The sequence below is a fragment of the Pan paniscus genome, chromosome 19, assembly GCF_029289425.2.
Source record: "Pan paniscus chromosome 19, NHGRI_mPanPan1-v2.0_pri, whole genome shotgun sequence".
NCBI lineage: Eukaryota > Metazoa > Chordata > Mammalia > Primates > Hominidae > Pan > Pan paniscus.
In genome coordinates this window covers 21,210,284-21,222,464 of record NC_073268.2, presented here as the reverse complement: position 1 = coordinate 21,222,464, position 12,181 = coordinate 21,210,284, and the positions used below count along the sequence as shown (strand labels likewise).

General features: G+C 50.7%; 1 long non-coding RNA gene across 1 annotated transcript; it reads right to left on the bottom strand.

The window, feature by feature from the left end:
• Nucleotides 1-3,366: 3,366 nt before the first annotated feature.
• Nucleotides 3,367-11,912, bottom strand: LOC129394449 (uncharacterized). The gene is made up of 4 exons (XR_008621732.2): nucleotides 11,717-11,912; nucleotides 4,963-5,506; nucleotides 4,371-4,467; nucleotides 3,367-3,699 (listed from the first exon to the last, which is right to left on the bottom strand). It is a non-coding gene; the product is annotated as an uncharacterized LOC129394449 (long non-coding RNA).
• Between the last annotated feature and the right edge of the window lie 269 nt (nucleotides 11,913-12,181).

Here is a 12,181-nt window from a genome sequence, read left to right as displayed (position 1 = left end):
TAATTCCCGCCACATGCAGATCAGAGCCCCCAGCTTTATGGAAGAGAACACAGGTTTGGAGAAGATAAAGAGCATTCCCACAACTAGGAGGTGGGGAAAGCTAGTTCAGCCCAGAGCTCCCTGACTTCAAAGTCCATTCTCTTTCTACTTCCTGATTTTTTTTTTTTTTTGAGACGGAGTTTCACTCTGTTGTCCAGGCTGGGGTGCAGTGGCACAAACTTGGCTCACTGCAGTCTCTGCCTCCTGGGTTCAAGCAATTCTTCTGCCTCAGCCTCTCGAGTAGCTGGGACTACAGGCGCCCGCTACCATGCCTGGCTAATTTTTTGTGTTTTTAATAAAGACAGGGTTTCACCGTGTTGGCCAGGCTGGTCTCGAACTCCTGACCTCAGGTGATCCGCTTGTCTTGGCCTCCCAAAGTGCTGGGATTACAAGCATGAGCCACTGTGCTCGGCCTACTTCCTGATTTTTGTATAAGACACATCCCAGCAGCGTGGTAGACTGAAGACTCCTGGGCCCACTCTCAGAGATTCTGCTCTGGCAAGGATGTGTTTATTGGTGAGAGGGGTGTCCAGGAATACGTGCCTTTTTTTTTTTTTTTTCTAGAGACAGGGTCTCGTTGTCCAGGCTGGAGTGCAGTGGTGCAATCATAGCTTACTGCAATCTCAAACTTCTGGGTTCGAGCAATCCTCCTATCTCAGCCTCCTGTAGTATTCCCAGCTACTACAGGTGCACGCCACCATGTCTGGCCAATTTTTAAATTTTTTCTGGAGTTGGGGTCTTGTGATGTTGCCCAGGCTGATCTTTAACTTCAGGTCTCAAGAGATCCTCCCACCTTGGCCTCCCAACTTTTTGGGATTACAGCCATGAGCCACTATGCCCAACTAAAATATGCACTTTTTTTTTTTTTTTTGAGACTGAGTTTTGCTCTTGTTGCCCAGGCTGGAGTATAATGGTGGGATCTCGGCTCACTGCAACCTCCCCCTCCCAGGTCCAAGCGATTCTTCTGCCTCAGCCTCCTGAGGAGCTGGGATTACAGGCATGTGCCACCACGCCAGGCTAATTTTGTATTTTTAGTAGAGATGGGGTTTCTTCATGTTGGTCAGGCTGGTCTTGAACTCCTGACCTCAGGTGATCAGCCCCGCCTGCTTTGGCCTCCCAAAGTGTTAGGATTACAGGCATGAGCCATTGTGCCTGGCCGAATATGCACTTTTAATAAGCATCAGCCAGGCTAGGCAGGCCGGGGGCCACACTCGAGAACATTTGCACCACAGCCACTGGCTACCTGCCCCTTTTTCCGTAAGGTTCCACTGCCCTCTCTCCCCTCTATCTGGGTCTGTTCTTCAGGTTCTTCCCTGGGAGCTCTCTGAGTGACATAACTGTCCCCAAGTGCTGAGAGATGGAGAGAGGAATCACCAGACTGGAGCAGGCCCCCAGAGCGGAGATGGGAAGGGGAGGCTGGTGTTCTGAGGCTCCCGAGGCAGTGAGAGGTGACCGGAGGCAGTGAGAGGTGACCGAAGACAGTGGCTGAGAACCAGGGAGGGGCTGCAGGAAAAAGCCCTGGGCGCAAGTCACTCTTTCCTTAGCGTCTTTGAGAGGAGGGATGGGGAAAGGTGAGGTACTAGGGAAAACCATCTGGAAGGGGGTCAGGCTGCAGAAAAGCTGCAGGAGTCTGGGGGACTAAGAAAACAGTGGAAGACCCCGCTGCAGCCCAGCATGTGAGGGTGAGAACGTCATGAACGAGGGAAGAGCAGGCAGGGGGTGGTGGCCTTGTGGCCTCTGGAGAGGAGGAGCCGCATGACTCTGGGGTGATCTGGGGTGACCCTCAGGGTAAGGGTACCTCCCTAGCACTGAGTACAGAGGGAAGCCTACACTGCCAGGTGCAGTTTCCCTGGCAATGCTTCTCCTTCTAACACTATGTGAGTTTCCTAGTGCTGCTGTAACAAATTGCCATAAACCGAGTGGCTTCAGAGAACACAGACGGACTATGACAGTTGCGGAGGGAAGAAGTTTGAAAAGCGGGGTGCCCGCAGGCTGCAGTGCTTCTGCAGGCTCCAGGGAGAATCTGGTCCTTGCCTCTTCCAGCCTCTAGAGCCTGCCGCACTCCTTGGCTCATGGCCCCGTGTCATTGTAGCCTCTGCTTCTGCCATCACATCTCCTCCTCTGCCTCTCCTGCCTCCCTCTGTCCTTTATAAGAACGCTTTTGAGTATATTGGACCCATCTGGATAGTCCAGGATAAATCCCTCCATCCTCATATCCTTAATTTAATCACACCTGGAAGGTTCCCTTTGCCACATAAGGTAACATATTCACATTGGGACAGTTAGGGGATTGGGATGTGGACATCTTTTGAGGTGGGAAGAAGGAGCTGGGGTTCTTTTTAACATTTTTTTGAGACAGGGTCTCTGTCACCTAGGCTGGAGTGCAGTGGTGTGATTGAGACTCACTGCAGCAGCCTCAACCTCCTGGGCTCAAGTGATCCTCCCACCTCAGCTTCCTGAGTAGCTGGGACTACAGGTGTGCACCACCATGCCCAGATGATTTTTGTATTATTTTAATATTTTGTACACATGGAGGTCTTTTAATGCTGCCCAGGCTGGACTCAAACTCCTGGGCTCAAGCAATCCTCCCGTCTTAGCCTCCCAAAGTGCTGGGATTACAGGTGTGTGCCACCACACCCAGCCCGGACCTGGGGTTCTTGTCTCATGTCAGCCTTAGCAATCTGGGTGACCCTGGGCAAGGCCTATCCCCTCTCTGGGCCTTTGTTTCTCCACCTGTGCAATGAGGCTGTTCCCTCTGGCTCCTTCACTCTGAGTTTTTCAGTTGGGAGAATATCCTGGCAGGGAGCAGAGGTGGGGGGGGGGGGGTGGTCGTCATTCCATTTCAGGGCCTCTCAGAGTCCCGCCGTGGTGTGCACTGTGTGTGTGTTTAATTTTCTACATTTGGATGTGATCCTAATCCAATAAATGCTTAGGAGATTTCTATAGAATAGATTAATTTTTACTAGAAAAAAATATAATTGGCTGATGTTAAGGCTACTGCCCTGACAAATCTGCCTCGGCCATATATCTGAGAAGGTAAAAGACCCGCTACGCTTGCACATAAATATGCCATCTTCCCCACAGGCCCCGGAGAAGCACCCCGGGGAGGTTTCCCTCGGTGATTTATTCTTCATTAATAAGCTCTATGCTATATTAGGATCAGATTTATGACTCTGCCTTTCTAATATTTCTGACATTTCATCTGAAAAGAATTACAAATGAAATCTTGAAACTTTGCCACTTCTCCCTGCTAGTGCTCTGGCACTCTGTGTCCAAGGGGAGATGGTGGGCTGGGGAGACCCCAAGAAGCAGGGACAGAGGCATGTTTCTCAGGGAAAGGAGCGATCAGCTTGACTTTGGGAGAGCTTTATTCAGTTTGCAAGCAGCTTGGGAGGTGAGTGGTTCAGGCGAGAAGGCTGCAGACCAGACCACAAGCCCAGCAGCAGCAGTGATGCCTGTAACATGTATGAGATGGTGGCAGGCACATTCATTCATTCAACAGCTATTTGTTAAGCACTTTACTGTGTGCCAAACACTGTGCTGCTTGGTGCTTGGGATACAGGAAAGAATAAAAGTGAAGCAGTGACGAAGATCTTGGCCTTCGTGCATATGGTGTTCTAGCAGAGGTAGGGGAGTGTCAAGCACTGATGAATGAAAATCCTGAATAGGTAAAATATATCATATGTTCACACGTGGTAAGGGCTATGGCAAAACAGAAACAAACCCTCCACACAGGGAAAAGGGAACCAAGAGTGCCGGGTGGTCAAGTTGCAATGTTAATTAAGAAAGCACTTCAACTCATCAACTCAAGGAACCGTATTATCCCCATTTTAAAGATGAGGACGGAGGCTCAGGGTGGATTAGGAGCTACGCAAAGACACGAAGGGAACTTTGCACAACTTGAAAGTTTGCAAAGTGCCATCTGAGCCATTAGTCTCCCTTCTCCCCACTGACTGCCCTACCACAATCACATGGGGACCATAAAAATACTGTTGCCTGGGTCCCGCTCCCCTGAGGGTTTGATTCAATTGGTTTGGATGCAGCCTGGGACTTGGCATGTGACTCTTGTGGTGCCAGGACTAAGAATCTTGTGTGAACTCCCAGCACAGCCTCCCAGGCCTCTATTTTCTCACCTGCAAGATGTGGGTAAAAATATTCACCCTGTACTGCAAGAGGATGTCAGGAGTGAAGGCAGAAACACAGCACCAGCCCTCCAGGACCCCCAACCCCTCCCCCACCCCAATCCTTCACCCCTGTTGTACCTTCTGACCTCAAAGTGGCTCTGATTATTTCACTCCCACAGGCCACTGGCTCAGAGGTATAGAGCTCACCTGTGGCAGATGGAGATGCGGATCTGAGGCTTCTGATGCTGCCACACCCAGCGGCGCCTCCCAAATTCCGGGCCCCTGGATGACATCTGGTCTGTTCCTGCAGCATCAGAGCACAATAGAGCCAGCCACCAGTCCCAGCCCTGCCTGCATCCCATCCATTCCTGGGTGCCTAACCCCGAGGATCCCCTGGCAGTATGATGCGGACCTGTCTTGGATCCCAGGGATATGCTGGCCACGGGGAGGAGCCGGAAACCAACCTTTGTGTCACTGTGTAGTGACAAGTGCCTTTGGAGGTCACAATAGCCAGTGGTGATTTCTACCACTGCCCCCAGAAGCCAAGGTGGCAGAGGAGCCCTGTCAGTCACCCCCATTCTGTTCATGGTCTCACAGTGGGCTCCACATGGGGGGTGGCAGCCCTCTCCCCCACCCCACCCCTTTCGACAGATAGGGTAATACAAATACAAATAACACCAAAAGATTGAGTTGCTGGGCAGAAAGGGACCAAAGGCCAGTGTGTGTGTGAGGGGTGGGGGCAGGGCAGGAGAGGAGCAGCAAAAGGCTGTGACCGCCTGGCTGAGCACTGGATACTCACTGAAGGGCAGGGAGGCTTCCTGGAGAAGGAGACCTGGCAGAGGCTGAGGGAGTGAGGCCAGGCATGGGGGTTTGGAGGGACCCCAGGCATGGCATGCCTCCATTCCTCCCTGTGCTATCCACTCTATATAAGGGGTGCTCTGCAGGGAGACAGCTTGCATCCAAGCAGGGAGGCAGGGAGGATGAGAGGCAGAGAGGAGCCCAGCTGGGTTGATGGAAAGTCTGGGAAATGCAGGAAATCCAGGAGGGGGAGAATGATTCCAAGCTGTGGCCTGTGATGGGCCTTGAAACCAGGTGTAGGCACTTGGATCTGATCACTGGGGAGCCAGAGCTGCTTCCTGAGCAGCAGAAGGGCAGGATGCGAATCAGACTAGGGGCAGTGGGAGGAACTGAGAGGCCTCAGTTCACCGGAGAAAATGCACAGGGCCGGGAGGCAGAGATGCTCCTGTTTACTTGCTCTGGGGCTCAGGACAGTCAGTCACCCTGAGCTTCAGACTCAGCTCACTCATTTTGCAGAGATCCTGACGGCGATGCTTCAGGATGATCTGGGAAGAGTCAATGAGGTAAAATATGTGAAATATGCCTTGAAAACTACAAACCACAGCACACGTTCTGTTTTTGCTTCTGCTTGACGGACTCAGTGAGATGGTGGGGACAAGAATTAGAGAAGCCCATGAGGAGGCCAAGGGGCACCAAATAGACCCACCGAGGACCAGTGGGGACTTAGAGAAAGGATGAGTCAGAGAGAAATGACAGGAGCAGAAGGCAGGCCTTGTATGGAGGATGAAGGTGAAGATCATACACCATTAAACTTGAGAAAGAGGCGGGAGGAGCTGCCATTTCTTGAGTCTACTGGATGCCAGCAGTAGTGCTGGGCAAGGGCTTAACAGGTGGGGAAATCAAGGCACAGAGAGGTTAAATAGCTTGCCTAAGATCACCCAGTTAGTAAGTAGCAGAGCCTGGCAGCTTAACTCCAAAGTCTTTGTACTAAAGCCAGATTTTCCAAATTTGCCCAACTGTAAGAATCACCTGGGCCTGTAATCCTAGCATTTTGGGAGGCTGAGGTGGGTGGATCACCTGAGGTCAGGAGTTTGAGACCAGCCTGGCCAACATGGTGAAACCCTGTCTCTACTAAAAATACAAACAATTAGCCGGGCATGGTGGCAGGTGCCTGTAATCCCAGCTACTTGGGAGGCTGAGGCAGGAGAATTGCTTGAACCCCAAAGGTGGAGGTTGCAGTGAGCTGAGATTGCGCCATCGCACTCCAGCCTGGGCAACAAGAGAGAAACGCCATCTCAAAAAAATAAAAGCCCAGGAGTTTATTACAGATGCATATTCCCAGGCCCCTCCCACGGAGGTTTTGAGTTAGTGAGTCCAAGGCCTTCTGCCTCTTCCCAATGTATTCATTATGCACCATCATTACTCTTGTTCAGATACAATGTGAGTGATAGCTTGTCTCTGGCAGCACAGCAGCCACACCCAACCAATCCAGACCTCAGTCATGAGGGTGCCAATCACAGCTAACATGTTTTTTTTTGAGACGGGGTTTTGCTCTGTCGCCCAGGCTGGAGTGCAGTGGCGCGATCTTGGTTCACTGCAGCCTCTGCCTCCTGGGTTCAAGCGATTCTCCTGCCTCAGCCTCCTGAGTAGCTGGGATTACAGGCACCTGCCACCACGCCCGGCTAATTGTATTTTTAGTAGAGATGGGGGTTTCACTATGTTGGCCAGGCTGGCCTTGAACTCCTGACCTTGTGAGCCACCTGCCTCAGCTTCCCAAAGTGCTGGGACTACAGGTGTGAGCCACCGCACCTGGCCCACATAGCTAACATTTAATCAGCACATACAGGGCCATGCTCATCATTTTTTGTGCACAATGCCATTTAACCTTCACAACAGCCTGTGAGAAGGTGTGTTAGCCTCATTTTACAGAGGAAGAAACTAAGGCCCAGAGAAGTTATGCAACTTGCCCAAGGACACACAGCTTGAAGGAGCTGAGGTTTAACCCGTTTCTACGGGGTCTGAATCCTCCTTACCACCCCTATCTCCCCTGACTCCCAGGTTGTGTTTGGTGTACTTGGGTAGTGTCCAGCTGACAAATGAGATTTTTTAGCTTCAGACAGTCTATGCCATGTAGAAATGCACCCAGGACTGTGCATATTAGGGAGGTTTGCAAATGTGTCCACATTAGATAATTTTTCTCAAAATGCCCCTCACTGAACTTCTGTCATGCAGTATGTACTGAGCACCTGCCTCTTGCTAGGTCCCGGGAGAGAGGATGAAGAGGGCAGAGCCCCCACCCTCAGGGGACCTGAAAAATGGGAGTCCTTTGTGCTCATGGAAGCAGGGCCTTGGGGCCTCAGCACTATGGACATTTGGGGCCGGGTAATTCTTTGTTGTGGGGGGCTGTCCTGTAGATTGCAGGATGCTCCGCCGCATCCCTTGCCCCTGCCCTCTAGAAGCCAGTAGCACCCTCCAGTTGTGACAACCATAAAATGTCTCCAGACATTGCTCCCAGTTGAGAGCCACTTCATTAAAGAAAAAAAAAAAAAAAAAAAAGACTTCTGTATCCTCTATACATGGACTGAATTTCACTGACATTTCTCTAAAATAACTGAATCTATTTCTATACTCATTTTTTTTTACCAGCTGCCATTTTATATATTTTTCTTTTCTTTCTTTTTTTAAGAAACAGGGTCTCACTCTGTCACCCAGGCTGGAGTGCAGCCTCGACCTCCTGGGCTCAAGCAATCCTCCCACCTCAGCCTCCCCAGTAGCTGGCACGCCACCGTGCCCGGCTATTTATTTTATTTTATTTTATTTTTTTTGTGGAGACAGGGTCTCCCAATGTTGTTCAGGCTGGTCTCAAACTCCTGGGTTTAAGCAATTCTTCTGCCTTCATTTCCCAGAGTGTTAGGATTGCAGGCGTGAGCCACTGCACCCGGCCATTTTATTTCTTAACAAAGCACAAATCAAATGTACAATGCAGCTAGATTTTCCTTTATAAATAATGTCTAATGGATTTGTTTCTGTCAGCTGCCTAGAACATTCTGGTATCCCAGACAGAAGTGCAACACTAGGTGGAGGTGTTGCAGCTGAGAAGTTCTGACCAGCATACCAGCACCCCCTTAAAAGCTGTCTATACTTGTGGTTCTCAGCTAGGCTGCCACAGAATCGCCCAAGTCGTAAAAAAACAGGTCTCTGTCCTACTGCTTGAGATGCTGGTTCTCTAGGTCTGAGGCTCTGGCACCTGTGTGTTTTTAAAACTTTACAAATAATTTAAATTTAAAAGCGCCTTCAAGTCCACAACAACAGAATATTTCCCTCCACTCCTCATTGTCCTGGAGTTCTCTAACAGTGCAGTTCTACAACTGGACACACGATGTCGCTTTTCAGCCACAGTTCTCACTAAGCGGCCCCACAGGGCGGCAGGTGCCTTCTGCAGAGAGAGAGAGATGGCCTTGGCTGACAGGCCAAGACCAGGCATCCTGGCTCCTCCTCTGTACAGACTTTTCACAGATGTGAACTCTCCCTACTCCCTGTCTTCTGCCCCCAAATGAAGCCTCTCAGCTGGCAAGAGCTGAGAACTACCAAGCGAGCCATTGCTAGTTTCTATTGTGTTTGGAACCACAAAAGGCAGAATTATTAAGGCTGTAAAGGACCTCAGAGCATCTGGTGCAGTGAGTTTCCAACTTGTAAAAATCTGATGTGATCTCGGACAAGTCACTTAACCCCCTGCCTCAATTTCTTCATCTGTAAAATAGGATAGGAATATATCTTGCCCGTCTGATTGTTATGAAGACAAAGAGAACAAATGCACATAAAGCCCGTGACCATGTGCTTTGTGAATGGAAGCTTTAATTAGTTATTCATTTATTTTATTATTTATTTTTATTTATTTATTTATTTTTGAGACATAGTCTCGCTCTGTTGCCCAGGCTGGAGTGCAATGGTGCGACCTCGGCTCACTGCAACCTCCATCTCCCGGATTCAAACAATTCTCCTGCCTCAGCCTTCTGAGTAGCTGGGATTACAGATGCCTGTCACCATGGCCAGCTAGTTTTTATATTTTTAGTAGAGACTGGGTTTCACCATGTTGGCCAGGGTGGTCTCAAACTCTTGACCTCGTGATCTGCCCGCTTTGGCCTCCCAAAGGAAGCTTTTATTTTTATTATAGTTTTACATAAGGATAAATTCAGCCTTAGTGAAGGGAAGTGACTTGCCCAAGATCATACAGTGAGACTGCTGGATCTGGGGCTCTACCTCAGAATTTTTTTTTGAGATGGAGTTTCACTCTGTTGCCCAGGCTGGAGTGCAGTGGCACAATCTCGGCTCACTGCAACCTCCACCTCCCGGGTTCAAGCGATTCTCCTGCCTCAGCATCCCTGATAGCTGGGACTACAGGCTCCCACCACCACGCCCAGCTAATTTTTATATTTTGAGTAGAGACAGGGTTTCACCATGTTGGCCAGGCTGGTCTCAACCTGCCTGGCCTCCCAGAGTGCTGAGATTACAGGTGTGAGCCACCACACCAGTCTACTGCCATTGTCTACTGCCATTGTCCATGATTTTTCCTACAGGGAAAATCACAATCCCAGAAGATAAGACAAAGAACAGTAAAAGGTGGCTTTTGAGGCAGTGAGTTCTACCTGAAGGTGGGAACAGCCCAGAGTGTCTGGGGACAGAGTGGTAAATTCTACTCAAGCCTTCCCATGGCTTTGTGGGTGAGGATGAGTTTCTACCCTGAAGCTCGGCCTGTTCAGCCATAAAATCAGGATAATGGTGGCTGTGCCTCCTTAGAGTAGAATGAGAATCAGAGCAGAACAAGGGAAAGCTGCAGTGACTTGTCAGGTGTCAACCTTCAGCATGATGGGAGAGCCATGGGACCCTTCCCCTTTCCCTAAGAGAGCCAGCCCTCACAGCAGGCCTGGGATCCAATGCCCAGCACCCAGCTGGGAGCCCAGGGACCTTGGCCAAAATCTGGTTCTGCTTCAACTTGGTGCCCGGCCTTTGTCAAGTCACTTCCTCATTTGCAAACTGGGAGAGTTTGGATGAAACTATTGAATGAAATTATTTTGGGGGTTTCTTTCTGGCTCTCAGTCCTCGCATGCTCACCATGTCCCCTTCAATTTCATTAGCACAGCCCAACAAAGGGTTAAGCAGTGGCAGTTCCTCTCGTTCTTTGGTTAGGACAGGAAGGTCAGGGGTGAGGCCAATACAAGAGGTAGCCGCCACAGCTGATGCTGGAAATGACAATAGTTCCTTCCTAGACTCACATTTGTCCCCTCTCCCTGAAGCTTTGCCTGCAGTGCCCTCGTAAAGAAGTTGGCAAGAAGCAGGAGTGAGGCTCAGCCCCTCTCTGAAATGGATACGCCGGTTGCTCCCCCTCATGGCTGGTCTCATTTGCCTTCTTCATTTTTAGACACATTCCAAACTTTTCAGCAAATTATAGTGTTTGCCAACTGGCCGTCTGGGGCCCAGGAGAGATGCTATTTATAGCGATGCTGGGATGCTGCCATCCCAGAGCAGCCTGGTAAGAAACGGAGCCAGAGTGCCTGGGAGTGGCGTCCTGCACCCTGGGGAGAGGCCAGGGCCCTGGAGCAGGGTGGCAAAGCTGGTGGCCCGTGGCAAGGACCACCGGCACATCCCCCGCCTGCCTGGGCCCTGGGGTCTGTGCCCATACCCCACACGGGGGGCCGCTTCCGTGCTCCTTGGAGAGACGATGGTGCTGCGGGGCCACTGAGCACAGTCAAGGCTAAGACCCACCATAGGTCAGCCCTTGCTCATGCTGACTGTTGCCCCATTTCCCTTCATTCTCTCACTCGTTCATTCCTCAGAATCTGCATCCTGGTTTTGTCACTACCTGGAGTTGTAAAGATACCACCAAGCTCACCTTGTGGTGTGAGCCTTGATTTTCCCCATCTGTGTAAAGGGTGGATCTGAGCTCCAAAGTTCCTTCTAGTCATATGCAGAGTGCATAATAAATGTGTTTGTATTCCCACTGTGCTCAGTGGGCACTGGGGCATGCAGAAGAGAAATTGGAATAAATGTAACCCTTGTCCTCCAGAGGCTCAGTACCAGACTGGAACCAGGACCCAGATGAGGGGCCTACCCAGAGAGGGCAGCGTGCTCTCCTATTTGTGTTAGGCGTTACCATTTACAAAGGGCTTTACGGCTTTGAAGGTCCCCACAACGCCCTGAGGAGGTGAAGTGTGGCAATGCCCGTTCACTCGGGAAAATACTGCATCTCAGAGAGACCAAGGGACTCGCTTAAGGTCACACAGATACAGTAAGTAAGTAGGGAAAGAGCCGGGGCCTCTGGGCTCCTTTTCCAGGGCTCTGGCCTTGGTTTTAACCCGTTCTCCTAGACCTCTCAGTCTCTGGGCCTCCCCTCTGTGTTCCCCACCCCCACTTTCCATCAAGAGCTCAGTTCTCTTAAGTTCTATATTCTCTCTTCCCCACCCCTAGAAATCTCTGCCCGCTTCCAGAAAAGGCTTTGATTCCGTCATTTTTGGCATTTCCCACCCAGGAATCAAGGCTGCCTCCTCTGCGAGGAAGGCGTGTGGAAGGCGAGCAGCTGAGGACACCTCTTTTTAAGAGAAGCTTCTCCATGTTCTTAGCCAGGTTATATAACTTCTTTTGCTTCTTTCTTTTCCACATTCTCCATATTTTTCACAATGAGGATGTGTCACTTCTATAGTTAAAAATGGAAATCTTCATTTAAAAGAACAATCAGACACAAGGCAAGGTATGCTTACCTTCCCAATGACCAAGGAGCAGGGAGACATTGGTCGTGGAGGCCATAGGTGACCAGCCTTGAGGGAAGGGAAGGAAGGGGAGGTGCAGGGAGGCGCAGCGGAGGCACCCGAGTGTGCTCTACGAATGTAAGTCTGCCAGCTGCTCCTCTGTGCCTAGCACCCTGGAAAGCGCCCACACACAGTGGGCCCTCAGCAAACTCCCACTGAGCAAAGGGCCCTGTGAGTAAGGACCTAGAAGCAGGGTGTGCTTGAGGCATGGGGTGGGAGGGCATCCAGCTTGGCTGGCGGTGGGAGCCGATGCAAAGGTGAGCTGAGACCAGACGGTAGAAGACCTTCAGTGCTGGGCCGAGGAGGGTTCCTTCATCCCATAGAGAAGAGCTGCCATCCAAGACAGAAGGCTGGGGAGTGACATGTTGAAATCAGTATCTTAGGAAAATAAAGCCACTGGCTGGGCCACTGGCTCCC